The sequence below is a fragment of the Echeneis naucrates genome, chromosome 8, assembly GCF_900963305.1.
Source record: "Echeneis naucrates chromosome 8, fEcheNa1.1, whole genome shotgun sequence".
NCBI lineage: Eukaryota > Metazoa > Chordata > Actinopteri > Carangiformes > Echeneidae > Echeneis > Echeneis naucrates.
Window position 1 is genome coordinate 19,267,006 of NC_042518.1, and position 16,706 is coordinate 19,283,711.

The following is a 16,706-nucleotide window of genomic DNA, read 5'->3' on the forward strand; positions in this document are numbered from 1 at the left end:
TAAATGAAAAGCTGAAAGACAGGCCTGAATTCTACTTGGGTAAAATGGCAACACTAATTTGAATATTTTATATAGGTAGCCTACTTAATATTTACACTCAGTGTTACAATCTTCCTTCCTTATTATTTAAATGAGTCTTACTAATTAGTTTGTGCTAACTTAATTTCAGAACTTCAGGTAGACCTCTTGGCCATAAAAGGCCATGAGTATACTAGAGAGCAAAGAGAATCTGCCCTCATACTACGCCTTCATGGTCTGAAAGCACATTACCTGAGTTCCCCGAGGGAGTCCCAACATCGTCCTCTCCCACGTCCCCATACATTGCAATGTATGTTGCCTAATTGTTAAATACATTATCCACATTAGTCCTACAAATTATGTTTTGTGACTGTGAAATTACATATTTAAAAGCTCACATCAAATCATCACATACTGCATTCTGGTACATTTTGAGCTTTCAGATATGCTATTTTCTCTTTTTTTTTTTCTTTTTTTTTTTTTCTATAAGGGTTAAAGTGTTTAAATTACTACTAGTCTGGTCCATTTTTTGTTGCACAAGTTTCTTGTGTTTACTTTAGAGTAAACACTATTTTCTATTTTTACAAATGTGGCTGACTACGGTTGATGCTAAGCTTGGTAGAGAGTAATATGTACACCTTCTCGTCAAACTTGACAGGTCCTTTGATCTTAGTTGACCTTTTGACCCCTCCCCTCTCGACCAACGAGAGCGTTTCCCCATCCCTAACCACTCCCCTAGTATTTCCACGCCCCTGGCGATGAGGTCACAACCAAGCAGATCATTTGAGGGCAGGTACGAGCAGAACGGCGGGAAATTCATTTCCAGGCTGACAGGCAAAGAGGGAAGACGTGTGCTGTAGTAGTGAAAGGAAAAAACTGTTGAGAGCAGATGGAGTATGTATTTAAAAAATATTGTTTCTCTCTCGCTCTCTACAAAGAGGGAGTATATTGACAATACTACAATGATATTCACACAACAAGATAGAAAAAAGAGTTTTAAATCATCTGAAAGTAGTATTTTCTCCCTATGGAGCGCCACTCACTAGGGTCTTTGTAATTTTCGGTTTAACGGTTTTGTCCGTTGTTCAAACCTCTGTTGTAATGAAAGGAGAGGACGATTTTCACATGACACAGAGTGTTTCTCTCTACAAAGGGTCTTTGCAAATCAGGGTTGACTAGAGAGGAGGTAGGTTTTCACCCATTGATCCAGCCCTAGCGATAAGGCAAGAACCAATGAGATCGTTCGAGGGTGGGTACGAGCAGAATGGCAGTAAATTGATGTAGAGGTTGACATTCACGAGATGGTACACAGAGTGTTTTTCTCTCTCTCTCTCTCTCTCTCTCTCTACAAAGATGGAGGATATTCACAATATATTGATTTTCACATGATTTGAAAGTTGTGGGGGTTTTTTTGTTTGTTTTTTCTTCTCTATGACTACTCACTAGGGTCTTTGTAAATCAGGGCTGAGCGGAAAAGAGGTAGATTTTTGGTTTAACGGTTTCGTTCATTGTTCAAACCTCTGTTGTAATGAAAGGAGAGGACGATATTCACATCACACAGAGTGTTTCTCTCTATGCAAAACTGAAAAAGAACCAGTGAGAATGAAAGGACCAGTGAGTCTGTCTTCTCATTCCAAGAAAGGACAAGACCCTGATTCTAAGGTGTTTACAGCTGATAAAACAAAACACAATGACAGGGAGCCTAGAGACAAGAAAGTCTTGTTTATCTATGAAGGGTAAAAAAAACTGTCAGGGTGAGTCTCAGGCACTCCAATATGTTTATTACATCTCGTAAAAAAAACAAACAAAAACAACAACAAAACAGAGACCCATAAAAAAATTTTGTTTGTCCATGAAGGGAGAGTATATTCATAATACAATGATAATCACATGAGATGGTCTCTGAAGTTTTCAAAAAAGAACTGGTTAGGCTGAAATGACTGAGTCGGTCTTCACATTTCAAGATAGACAGTGTGTTAAATAAGAGTCATTTTAGACTAATCTGAAAGTTGTGTTTCTCTCTATGCAAAACTTACAAAGAAGCAGTTAGAATGAAATGACCAGTGAGTCTGTCTTCTCATTCCAACACTCTAAGGTGTTACAGCTTGCAAAAACAAAACACGGCGGCAGTGAGCCGTGTTTTGTTTTTGCAAGCTGTAACACCTTAGAGTGTACGGGGTGTACAGCCGTACGGGGATAAGCAACTATTCCAGGACCATTCGATCATTATCATCAAAATCTCTACTAGTTAACGATCTCATAGCTGATCACGATATTGATTTATTTTGTATAACTGAAACGTGGCTGCGGCAGGATGAGTATGTTAGCATTAAAGAAGCTACACCCCCAACTCTTGTTAACTTTCATATCCCTCGTACCACAGGTTGAGGAGGGGGGGTGTCTGCAATATTTCAGTCAAGCCTATTTATCAACCCTAGACCAAAATCTGGCTGCAGGTCTTTTGAAAGCCTCACTCTTAGTCTTTCCCACTCAGACTGGAAAGGTGAAAAACCATTTCTGTTAGTTACAGTATACCGTCCACCTGGTCCGTACTCAGAATTCCTATCAGAGTTTTCTGAGTTTATATCAGAGTTAGTACTCAGTACAGATAAAATCATTATCCTGGGAGATTTCAATATACATGTTGATGTAGAAAGTGACAGCCTTAGTTCTGGGTTTCTTTCCCTACTAGACTCAATTGGCTTTTCCCAGCATGTGAATGAACCCACTCACTTCTACAATCATATCCTTGATCTTGTTCTAACATATGGCATTGAAATTGACAAGCTAACAATTCTTCCCCAAAATTCTCTCCTGTCTGACCATTACCTTATTACATTTGAGTTTACTTAAATTCAGCTATAGAAGATGTTTATCTGAAGCTGCTGTGGCTAAATTTAAAGAGAACATTTTGTCATCATTCCCAACAATGCCATATCTAAATTCAAATGAGGATTTCTCCCATACGCAGGTTGATGACCTTGTGACTAGCACTATGGCCACACTGCGTTCGAATCTTGATAATGCCGCCCCTCTCAAAAAGAAAGTATTCAATCTGAGGAGGCTGGCTCCCTGGTATAATTACCAAATCCGTGCCTTAAAGCAGACATCAAGGAAATTAGAAAGAAACTGGCGTTCCAGTAAGTCAGAAGAGTCTCACAGAGCCTGGAAAGATAGCCTAAAAACATAAAAAAGCTCTCCACAGTGCTAGAAGTTCATATTACTCAGCACTCATAGAAGAAAACAAGAACAACCCCAGGTTTCTCTTCAGCACTGTAGCCAGGCTGACAGAGAGCCATAGCTCAGTTGAAACAGTGATCCCCTTAGCTCTAAGCAGTGATGATTTTATTAATTTCTTTACAGATATAATTCTCACGATCAGAGAAAGAATTTATCAGCTCTTGCCTATGTTAGATAAAAATCCCCAACTGAATACAGCAACTCCTGAATCAGCTGCGTCGCCTCTTTTACATCTAGAATCATTCTCACCTCTGAATCTCTCAGAGCTAGCTTCTATAGTTTCATCATCCAGACCGTCAACCTGTCTATTAGACCCAGTAGCAACTAGCCTCTTTAAAGAGATCTTTTTTTTAATTGAGCCGTTCATTCTAGACTTGATTAATCTGACTTTATTTCTGGGTTATGTACCTCAGGCACTTAAGACTGCGGTCATCAAACCCCAGCTTAAAAAGCCTAATCTTGATCCAGATGTTTTGGCAAACTATAGACCCATATCAAACCTTCCATTTATTTCTAAAATCATTGAGAAAGCTGTAGCAAAACAACTACACGAGCATCTGGATGGGAACAGTTTGTTTGAAGAGTTTCAGTCAGGATTTAGAGCCCATCATAGCACAGAAACAGCGCTGGTTAAAGTCTCCAATGACATTCTAATGGCCTCAGACAATGGATCAGCCTCCATACTTCTCCTTGTAGATCTTAGTGCTGCATTCGACACCATAGATCATAATATTTTACTACAGAGACTGGAACATGAAATTGGAATTAAAGGAACTGCACTAAGGTGGTTCAAATCCTACTTATCAGATAGACATCAGTTTGTTCATGTAAACAACAGCTCCTCCTCATGTACTGTAGTCAGTCATGGAGTCCCGCAGGGTTCAGTACTTGGACCAATCCTCTTTACGCTTTATCTGCTTCCTCTAGGCAACATTACCTGGAAACACAGCATCAACTTCCACTGCTACGCAGACGATACTCAACTGTACCTATCAATGAAGCCAAATGAAGTCACTCAGATAGTCAGACTGCAGGCATGTCTTGAAGACATAAAAGTCTGGATGACTGGAAATGTTTTACTTCTCAACTCTGACAAAACAGAAGTTATTGTACTCGGTCCTAAGCACCTCAGAAAAATACTATCTAATCATCTCATCAGTTTGGACGGCATTACTTTGGCTTCCAGCTCCACTGTAAGAAACCTTGGAGTAATTTTTGACCAGGACATGTCCTTTGTCCCTCACATAAAACGAGTTAGTCGGGCAGCTTTCTTCCACCTGAGAAACATTAGGAAAATCAGAAACATACTTTCTCAGGATGATGCAGAAAAACTAGTCCATGCATTTGTAACTTCTAGGCTGGACTACTGTAACTCATTACTATCTGGATGTCCAAACAAATCTCTAAAAGGCCTTCAGTTAATTCAGAACGCTGCTGCACGAATATTAACAGGAACTAGGAAAAGAGATCACATCTCTCCCGTGTTAGCTGCTCTTCATTGGCTGCCAGTAAAATATAGAGTAGAATTCAAAATCCTTCTTTTAACGTATAAAGCTCTTAATGGCCAAGCTCCATCGTATCTCAGAGAGCTCATAGTTCCTTACTGTCCTAGCAGGCCACTCCGCTCTCTAAATGGAGGTTTACTTGTGGTTCCTAGAGTCTCCAAGAGTAAATCTGGAGGCAGATCGTTCAGTTATCAGGCTCCTCTTCTATGGAACCAACTCACAGCATCGGTCCGGGGGGCGGACTCTTTAGTAATTTTCAAGACCAGGCTTAAAACTTTCCTGTATGACAGAGCTTATCGTTAAAAAGTTAAAGTCCTCTATTCTTTAGCTATGCTGCTATAGGCCTAGGCTGCTGGGGGAAGGACTGAGCTTCTCTCTCTCTCTCTCCCCCTCTCCCTCTTTCTCTCTCCCTCCGTCTCGCTCGCTCTCCCTTCCTCCCCCCTTGCATGCGTTGATAAGAACCATCCTTCTTAAAAAACACAGTTTCACCCAGTTCTAAGCATTTATACTGCATTTACTAACCATGTTCTGCCAAAGTCTCTGTCTCTCCCAGTTCCTCTCCTCTCTCTCCCTGTCCTCATCCTGCAGGTGGTGACTCATCTCCATCCCATGTTCCTGCAACACCTGCTGGTCCCATATAGCATGAATTCTGTATTACAGCTCAACTCCATGAACTTCATGCAACAACATGTTCCTGCCTACACCCCCCCCCCCTCCAATGCCTGTCTCTCTCTCTCTCTCTCTCTCCCTCTTTCTCTCTCCCTCCGTCTCGCTCGCTCTCCCTTCCTCCCCCCTTGCATGCATTGATAAGAACCATCCTTCTTAAAAAACACAGTTTCACCCAGTTCTAAGCATTTATACTGCATTTACTAACCATGTTCTGCCAAAGTCTCTGTCTCTCCCAGTTCCTCTCCTCTCTCTCCCTGCCCTCATCCTGCAGGTGGTGACTCATCACCATCCCATGTTCCTGCAACACCTGCTGGTCCCATATTTCATGAATTCTGTATTACAGCTCAACTCCATGAACTTCATGCAACAACATGTTCCTGCCTACACCCCCCCCCCCCCCCCCCCTTCAATGCCTGTCTCACTCTCTCTCTCTCTCTCTCCCACTTTCTGACCATGCCTCTCTCCGCCATGCCCAAAGCTTTAGGTTTTGCTGATAAAACTAAAGGCTATTTTCCTCACGGTTTTAGCTCTGAGCAGTGTTTGAAGTACGAAGGTCCTTACCCTCGAGTTGAGGACTACTGAACAGAGCGCATGACAGCCGCGGGCAAGATGGAGTTTGAGTCGTGGTACGAAACGGTGAGGGGCGGGGTCTTTAACTTTGAAAAAGAAGCGCTGTTTTATTGTCAAAATGACATGGACATTCTCTCTGAGCCTTGTACCGTTTTCAGAAACGGTTACATCCAGGAAACGGGTGTGGATCCTTTTAGCAAGTCGACCATAGCCTCGGCCTGCATGAAAGTATTTCTCACCAATTTTCTCAGGCACAGAACCTTAACCATTCCTCCTCCTGATCATTACAAACATCAGTTTAAATCTTATTTGCTAAACAGCTAGGTAACTACTTTGTAGATGGTTAGGCAGGACGTGTGCCGTGAAGCTGAGGCACACTGCGGAGCCTAACGAGGCCGTCCGCTACATGGACGTGACCTCCCTGTATCCCTGTGTAAATTGCAGTTTGACTTATGCTCTGGGTCACCCTGAAATAATCCTTAAAGATGTTGAACACCCCAGCAGCTACTTGGGCTAATCAAAGCTGTAGTGTATCCGCCCAGAGGTTTGTTTATCCCCATTCTACCCTACAGAACTCTCTCCGGTAAATTGGTTTTTACTCTGTGTCGCACCTGCGCAGAGATGAATTTTCAGCAGGGGGTGTGCACTCAGTGACAGGGCTTGAAAGGGGGTCTGGGTCACGCCAGAGTTTAACAAGGCGTTGGAGATGGGCTATCGTTTGGCCAAGATCACAGGTCGTAGATGGGGAGAGCAGGGAAAGATACATCAGGGACTATCAGACGCGTCAGGGTATTTTGCTGGACGCCTTCCAAATTAAACCAAATCCAGCAAAAAGACAAATTTCTAAATTGTGTCTCAACAGCTTCTGGGGGAAGTTTGCTCAGTGAAATAACCTCTGTCAGACATCTCTCATCACAGAACCCGAAGAGTTTTTCTCTTTTATGTTTTCAGAAAAGCACAAAGTCAAATACTTTAACTTCATCAACGACAGAGTGGCTCTGATCCAGTGGGTGCATGGAGATCGCTACATCGCCCCCCCCAACAAGGTAGACAATGTGTTTGTAGCTGCTTTCACCACGGCCTACGGCAGATTAAAATTGTACGGTTACTTGGAAAAGATGCAGGACAGAGTTCTTTACTTTGACACAGACTGCCTCATTTATGCCACTAGAAAGGGCCAAAACACACTGCCTCTGGGCAACTACTTGGGAGATTAGACGAATTAGACGGGGATAGCATACAAGAATTTGCTGCAGCCGGTCAAAGAGTCAACTTTGACAGTGTCAAACAACTGGTGGACGGCTATGTGAGACAGCGTACTGAGAGTGGGGAGGGGGAGGAGTTCATTGAAACCCCTCAGCAGAACATTGTAAGGGATAAAAGGGGATTTCTCTTAAAAAATTCATTTCAGAAAAAGTTTGCGTTGTGTTTGACAAGAGACAGTTGCTGGCTACCGGTCGTACTTTGCCTTTTGGTTTTTAAAAAATAAAAAAGAAATGTCACACCTTGTTGAAGAAATTGCTTTTGATCCTAGATTGGTCCTACCTTTTTCATGCCAGATTGTGGGACCCAGCAGTTGTGGAAAAACATTTTTTGTAAAAAATGTATTGGAAAATTTACAACATGTGATGAACCGTGTACCTGAGAATTTTGTATGGATTTATACATCAAAGCATGTACGAAGAACTGCAAAAGAAAAATAAAAATATTTAATTTGTCGAAGGACTGCCGGATTCTTTTGAAGATGCTCAATTATTTCCCCCTCAACAAAATCATCTCATTATATTAGACGACGTGTTATTACAAGCGGTAATATTATAAGTGGTAAGAATTTTCATGCAATACAGACACCATAAAAATATGAGCGTGATGCTGCTGACCCAAAATGTATTTTACAAAGGTAAATACAGTCGCACCATCAGCTTAAACAGTAATTACCTGGTGCTGTTTAAAAACCCAGGGGATAAATTGCAAATCAACATATTGGCTCAACAAATATGTCCCGGTCAAAAAGATTTTTTTATTCAAAGTTTTGAAGAAGCTACTCCAAATCGGATATTTATTGGTGGACCTCACACCCGCCTGTCCAGAAAGATTCAGACTCGCCAGTGGCCGGTGGTTTATTTGCCTAAAACAAAGTGAAATCATTTACATATTTGAAAAAACAGTATGTCGGCGCGTATAAAAAAGGAACACTCCTTTGCTGAGGGCCTTGAGTCAAGCCACGCCGCTGAAACGTAAAGACATTCTCCAGCACTGTTCCACAGACTTTCTTCAGTGTCTCAGCGAGCTCTGTTTAAACGTGCTGAAAGGAAACGTGCCGTTGAACGCTTGTCAATATAAAAAACTCAAAAGCCGGAAGAAAATAATCAGACTGCTGGCAGACAAAAAAACTAGTCTGAAGAGAAAACGAGGGGTTTTGATGAAGGCCGGAGACCGGAGGTTTTCTTTTGCCTCTGCTCTCTGCCGTGGTACCAATGTTCGGTCAGCTTCTCGGCGGTCTGATTCAGAAAAACTAAATCATGAGTCAGAAAATGAGCCAAAAGATGTTTCTGCTGAACCCTCAACAGCTTAGCCGAATGATGCAGATGTCAGGCCCGACGGTTGTCCTGGGTACGGAAACTCCGGCTCAAACCATGAGACGTGCGGCCGAAAGTAATTTGGATGAAAAAATTAGGGGTGTATTAAACGAGGCGGGACTAACCCATTATGAGAAAATTAAAAAATACAACGCCGTGTTGCAAAGCTATCTCATCCTCGTCAAACAAGATGACACAGAGGGTGCGGTGAAGACACAACTTACAGCTGTTGTCGCTGCAGAAGAAGAGGAGGCAGAGCCGTTGCCACAGCAACAACAACAACTACAACAACAACAGGACGACACGGTCTCTGAAGTACTGCAAAACCTCGCTCCTCGCGATCGTAAAAATGCCTCCTATAACATGAAGACATTAAGCAAGAGCAACGGTGGATGGACTCCAAACGGTGAATTTGTGTATAAGGGAAAGACTGTGAGAGGTTCTAAATGCTTAAACATTTGTCCTCGTCTTATAATAAAAAAATCCAGATACCGGCGCCGAAGGGTTGGGTGTTTTTTTTTTAAATACTCTAACGGAGGTCAACATTCCCCTATCCGTGAATAGCCCTCAAGCTCTCAAACAATACAGCAGACTCAGAACGGGGGGTGAGGAAGAGGAGGAAGAGGAAGAGAGCAGTGGTGGTGGTGGTTTTGAAACTGCTCGGAAGAAAATCATCCTATCCCCACGATGGAGCATGCCCCCCAAAGAGAGTAGAGACAATGATGAAGAAGAAGAAGAAACACCCCCAGTGGAGAAAAGATATAAAGAGATGAAGAAACCGTGGATTGAATTTTAATAAAGTTTATAGTTGGAAAAAAAAACACATGCTTGAGACCGTTTACTTTTTTGTGTGCGCGTCTTTTATTTCTTATCCAACTTTTGACAATCTTTAAATATTTGCAAAGAGCATACAGTGTGGTGAGAGTCTTTACTACAGCTTTAATATTTTTTCACAAAACGAGTCACCGTATCATCATTTCTTAATGCCTCGTCTTCACCGCTGTACAAAGATAAAACATTTAAACGCAAAAAAAGTTAAACCGCAGGCTCTGTGACATAAATAATAAACACAATGCTGGCCGCAGGCCGTAGATAATGTGTGCTGCAGTTGTCTGCCGTGATATGACACGGTTTTGCACCATTTTTCTAAAAATGTTAAAACGTCTTTAGGCTAGTCAGGAGGGAATCCAAGAGTCGAAAAAAGTTCCTGCTCCATCTTCTTCCAGAGTAAGGGCCAACCAGTGTTCTCCGGGCTTGTGTCCCGGATGTGTGTTCATAATCATATAGGTGGGGAGTGTGAAAGATGACTTCAGTAAAAGCAACTGATCCGAGGCCCAAACTCCGCAGAAAACATTTCCCAGTAAACGATGCATGAGACTTTCCAGCTGAAGGTTATTCATTTTTGCGTTGGTTTGACTTTTAGTAGTAATCCACCAATGCTTGTCGCTTGGAGTTGATTTCCAAAATAGATTTGTAGCAAGCGTAAATGATCAGGGTGGTGGTATGAGGTAACGGCACCCTGAATCTCATTTCCAGTCTTAAATTTCCGTTGGAAACAGGGGATAAGGCGTCGGCGTCTTCGGCGGCATTGAGGTTAAAGACAAACAGAACGTAACCCTGCTCAAATTCTACCCTGTTGATGCTTAGAGTTAAATCTATCTAATAAAGTGTCTCCCTGTTGTACACGTTGTAAAACTCTCTGATGGACACACCTCGGTTAAATTGAGGTTGAAAAGCTTTGCCCGGAATTTGTCTCCCATCACAACACAGGGCCATGTATTCCACGTCGTTGTGGATAAAATTGAACGGAGACAAGTCTCTTCTACCCGTGAAAGCTTCGTGGTGCACCATAGCCAAAACAATGTATTTGAGTTTGTACACCGGCGGTAGACACGGTCTGCATTCAGACACTGTAAATACAAACACTCTATTCCTAGGAAAATGTACTCTGACCAGCTTATGCAGAGTATAAGCATCCTGCTCCGATAGAAATTCTTTAACTTTTTCCACATTTACTTTTTTAACCGTTTCATCTTGGAAGGCCCTGCGGAGTCTGCCTGTTCCTCCAAAGCTGCCCAGGTGAACCGGGTTATAATATGCTTTTTTTCTTGACACTTTTCTCAAACATGTTAACACCTGCGCCTCTCCAGAGTTTATGAAAAATCAGCGAGACTCTACTTTTTTTAATACAACTTTTATTTTTCATAAAGCATCAGAAATATGTTCACTATATGAAGGTTCAAAATACATTGAAAACATATGATGGGTCAACACGCACACTATAACACATTATAATATTTAAACATCAAGGCTGTACAGGGTGGTCCTCATCACCGAAGCTCCAATGGTGGCTCTAATAACACAATGCAGCTTCAGCAATTCACTCAAGACGTGTGTAGGCACATTGTTTTGTACACGTCGATGTATGACATCTACAATCAAAGCATTTTTCATAAAAAGATGATCCACATTGTCATAATTCATCTCTCTGATCATTTCATCAAATGCTTCAGGTAATGAGTGTTTGTCAGTGAATTGCAAGGCAACCGTGATGAGTAAACCCCACAAGGGTCCTGTGTGACTTTGAACCAAGTCCAACCTCTTTCTCATTTCATCTACACGATTATCATTTGTTGTGTTTTCAATCATCCCTTGTAAGATAAAGACTAACCAGCCAGTAGTCCAGTGATCCTCCAAATGCACCATCGATTTTCCACAATAATCCATTTCTTCAACTCTTCTCCGCCGTTCCAGAGGGTGAAGGCTTATTCGATGCTTTTCAACTTGGTGGTGTTTCCTTTTTCAACCAGTTTATCATACAGGTCGGCGATTTTCTCCTTCACGCGTTTTTTGAATTTCAGATCGTTGAGAAAGTCTCTGCCAGACTTTGTCTCTCACCCGACACGTGGACGGAGTGATTTTTCAAGGCCACGGCAATGGCGGGAATAAATTTATCCATCCAAAAGTCTCTCATTCACCTGCTCAAAGTACTTCAGGTAGAAGTAGTCCAGCACATCCTCCAGACACTCTTGCTCCCTCTTACTGGGGTGGCTGGTGATACAGCCATAGCAGATGCCATAGCCATAAAAAAAAAAAAAAAAACGTGCAATACAATTCCCAAACTCAAATAATGGCAGGGTTTTTGGATATGGGGGATGGATTTAATGAGACAGATGTTGCCACTGAGGCTCTTGTGTTTATGGTGGTTGGCATTCAAGGGCATTGGAAAGCTCCAATTGCTTACTATCTGACCAGTGCTCTCTCATGAGAAACACTGGTCTTCATTGTTCATGCATTGGAAGAACTTCATGCTTGTGGTCTGAGAGTGGTGTGCATGACAATGGATGGACATAATGATAGTGTTAATAATAACACAATGATAGTAATAATAATAATAATAATATAATGATAAGAGCAATAATAGTCATCAAATGAAGCAATTATCTAAATAAAGACTTGAACACACCTGGAATTTTTGGGCCCCTTTTGTTCTATTTATGTCTTTGTTTGCCTGTCTTTCCCCATGTCTGACGTTTGTAACAAATAACCGCCATGAATATATGTTGACAATATGCTTTATTACAATTGAGCGATTTATGATCACTTAAATACTGCAAACACATCATTCCTGTACAGATGTAATGCGCTGTAGGAGTGAGGGGCACTGTACCAAGATGGCTGCCGTGTAGGCACTTCCCTCCAATTAGCAGCATGAAATTTTATGGACTGAAGAGGAGAGCTTCTCCAGGAGACATGACGGAACAACAACAACAACAGCATACACAGAAAAAAAACCAAACAAACAAAGAAGTCAGAACTTAGCCACTAAACATAAAGGATAGTTCTAACTTGAAGCAAAAGTGTTGACAACTAGAACAACTTTGGCTGCCCTGCATTTAGCCTCCAGCATCTCGGGTTGCCGTGGTAACCAATGACGCTTGTGCTGTGCGTGATTGTAGTCTGTTTTCATCAGATCAAATCAAATCAAATCAAATCAAATCAGATTTATTTGTATAGCGCCAAATCATAACAAAATTAAATCAAGGCACTTTACATATAGAGCAGGTCTAGACCAAACTCTTTATAAATTTAGTTAAAGAGACCCAACAGATCCCCTGATGAGCAAGCACTTGGCAACAGTGGCAAGGAAAAACTTCCTTTAAGAGGCAGAAACCTCAGGGGGGGCGGCCATCTGCCTCGACCGGTTGGGTTGAGAGTGGGAGAGAGAGAGTGAGAGAGAGAGAGAGAGACAGGCATTGGAGGGGGGGGGGGGGGTGTAGGCAGGAACATGTTGTTGCATGAAGTTCATGGAGTTGAGCTGTAATACAGAATTCATGCTATATGGGACCAGCAGGTGTTGCAGGAACATGGGATGGAGATGAGTCACCACCTGCAGGATGAGGACAGGGAGAGAGAGGAGAGGAACTGGGAGAGACAGAGACTTTGGCAGAACATGGTTAGTAAATGCAGTATAAATGCTTAGAACTGGGTGAAACTGTTTTTTTTTTGTTTTTTTTTTTTAAGAAGGATGGTTTTTATCAGCGCATGCAAGGAGGGAGTTAGAGAGAAAGAGGGAGAGGGGGAGAGAGGGTGACAGGGAGAGACAGAGAGAGAGAGAAGCTCAGTCCTTCCCCCAGCAGCCTAGGCCTATAGCAGCATACCTAAAGAGTAGAGGACTTTTTAACTGTACGCTCTGTCATACAGGAAAGTTTTAAGCCTGGTCTTGAAAGTTACTGAAGAGCCCGCCCCCCGGACCGATGCTGTGAGTTGGTTCCATAGAAGAGGAGCCTGATAACTGAACGATCTGCCTCCAGATTTACTCTTGGAGACTCTAGGAACCACAAGTAAACCTCCATCTAGAGAGCGGAGTGGCCTGCTAGGACAGTAAGGAACTATGAGCTCTCTGAGATACGATGGAGCTTGGCCATTAAGAGCTTTATACGTTAAAAGAAGGATTTTGAATTCTACTCTATATTTTACTGGCAGCCAATGAAGAGCAGCTAACACGGGAGAGATGTGATCTCTTTTCCTAGTTCCTGTTAATATTCGTGCAGCAGCGTTCTGAATTAACTGAAGGCCTTTTAGAGATTTGTTTGGACATCCAGATAGTAATGAGTTACAGTAGTCCAGCCTAGAAGTTACAAATGCATGGACTAGTTTTTCTGCATCATCCTGAGAAAGTATGTTTCTGATTTTCCTAATGTTTCTCAGGTGGAAGGAAGCTGCCCGACTAACTTGTTTTATGTGAGGGACAAAGGACATGTCCTGGTCAAAAATTACTCCAAGGTTTCTTACAGTGGAGCTGGAGGCCAAAGTAATGCCGTCCAAACTGATGAGATGATTAGATAGTATTTTTCTGAGGTGCTTAGGACCGGGTACAATAACTTCTGTTTTGTCAGAGTTGAGAAGTAAAAAATTTCCAGTCATCCACACTTTTATGTCTTCAAGACATGCCTGCAGTCTGACTATCTGAGTGACTTCATTTGGCTTCATTGATAGGTACAGCTGAGTATCGTCTGCGTAGCAGTGGAAATTGATGCTGTGTTTCCTGATAATGTTGCCTAGAGGAAGCAGATAAAGCGTAAAGAGGATTGGTCCAAGTACCGAACCCTGTGGGACTCCATGACTGACTACAGTACATGAGGAGGAGCTGTTGTTTACATGAACAAACTGATGTCTATCTGATAAGTAGGATTTGAACCACTTTAGTGCAGTTCCTTTAATGCCAATTTCATGTTCCAGTCTCTGTAGTAAAATATTATGATCTATGGTGTCGAATGCAGCACTAAGATCTAGAAGGAGAAGTATGGAGGCTGATCCATTGTCTGAGGCCATCAGAATGTCATTGGAGACTTTAACCAGCGCTGTTTCTGTGCTATGATGGGCTCTAAATCCTGACTGAAACTCTTCAAACAAACTGTTCCCATCCAGATGCTCGTGTAGTTGTTTTGCTACAGCTTTCTCAATGATTTTAGAAATAAATGGAAGGTTCGATATGGGTCTATAGTTTGCCAAAACATCTGGATCAAGATTAGGCTTTTTAAGCTGGGGTTTGATGACCGCAGTCTTAAGTGCCTGAGGTACATAACCCAGAAATAAAGTCAGATTAACCAAATCTAGAATGAACGGCTCAATTCCATAAAAGATCTCTTTAAAGAGGCTAGTTGGTACTGGGTCTAATAGACAGGTTGACGGTCTGGATGATGAAACTATAGAAGCTAGCTCTGAGAGATTTAGAGGTGAGAATGATTCCAGATGTAAATGAGGCGCCGCAGCTGATTCAGCAGTTGCCGTCTTCAGAAGGGGATTTTTATCTAATGTAGGCAAGAGCTGATAAATTCTTTCTCTGATCGTGAGAATTTTGTCTGAAAAAAAAAAACTAATAAAATCATTACTGCTTAGAGCTAAGGGGATCACTGGTTCAACTGAGCTATGGCTCTCTGTCAACCTGGCTACAGTGCTGAAGAGAAACCTGGGGTTGTTCTTGTTTTCTTCTATGAGTGCTGAGTAATATGAACTTCTAGCACTGCGGAGAGCTTTTTTATACGTTTTTAGGCTGTCTTTCCAGGCTCTGTGAGACTCTTCTGACGCCAGTTTCTTTCTCATTTCCTTGATGTCTGCTTCAAGGCACGGATTTGGTAACTATACCAGGGAGCCATCCTCCTCAGATTGAATACTTTCTTTTTGAGAGGGCATTATCAAGATTCGAACGCAGTGTGGCCATAGTGCTAGTCACAAGGTCATCAACCTGCGTATGGGAGAAATCCTCATTTAAATTTAGATATGGCATTGTTGGGAATGATGACCAAAAGTTCTCTTTAAATTTAGCCACAGCAGCTTCAGATAAACATCTTCTATAGCTGAATTTATTCCTCAATGCTGTGGAGCCCATTTAAGTAAACTCAAAGAATTGTTAGCTTGTCAATTTCAATGCCATAAGTTAGAACAAGATCAAGGATATGATTGTAGAAGTGAGTGGGTTCATTCACATGCTGGGAAAAGCCAATTGAGTCTAGTAGGGAAAGAAACCCAGAACTAAGGCTGTCACTTTCTACATCAACATGTATATTGAAATCTCCCAGGATAACGATTTTATCTGTACTGAGTACTAACTCTGATATAAACTCAGAAAACTCTGATAGGAATTCTGAGTACGGACCAGGTGGACGGTATACTGTGACTAACAGAACTGGTTTTTCACCTTTCCAGTCCGAGTGGGAAAGACTAAGAGTGAGGCTTTCAAAAGACCTGCAGCCAGATTTTGGTCTAGGGTTGATTAATAGGCTTGACTGAAATATTGCAGCCACCCCACCTCCTCGACCTGTGGTACGAGGGATATGAAAGTTAACATGAGTTGGGGGTGTAGCTTCATTAATGCTAACATACTCATCCTGCTGCAGCCACGTTTCAGTTATACAAAATAAATCAATATGGTGATCAGCTATGAGATTGTTAACTAGTAGAGATTTTGATGATAATGATCGAATGTTCAACAGTCCACATTTGATCGCAGTGTTATTTGAGACTGAATTTGTGGCTGTTTTAATTACAGTTTGGTTTTTGTTTTTAGCTCCTGTTCTGTTTCATTTGGGTTTTTAACTTTTCTAAATTTAGGTGGTCGGGGGACAGACACAGTTTCTATAAAGCTAAAGCTAAACATAGACAGAGACTCTATTCTATTCTCGGCAGGTGACCGCTCTGACTGAGGCGCAGAGGAGCGTGTTAAACTGCGGCTCTGCCTCCTGGTCTCGACCCGGGATTGTCAGGGTTTTGGATTTCTAATAAAATCGGCCATATTTCTAGAAATGAGAGCGGCCCCGTCCATGGTGGGATGGACACCATCTCTCCTAATTAGACCAGGTCTCCCCCAGAAAGACTTCCAGTTATCTATGTAGCCCACGTTGTTTTCGGGACACCACCTCAACAGCCAGCGGTTAAATGACGACATGCGGCTGTACATGTCATCACTGGTCCGATTGGGGAGGGGGCCGGAGAAAACTACAGTGTCCGACATCGTTTTAGCAAAAGTACACACCGATTCCACATTAATTTTTGTGACTTCCGACTGGCGAAGTCGGGTGTCGTTGCTGCCGACGTGAATAACAATATTAGCATATTTACGTTT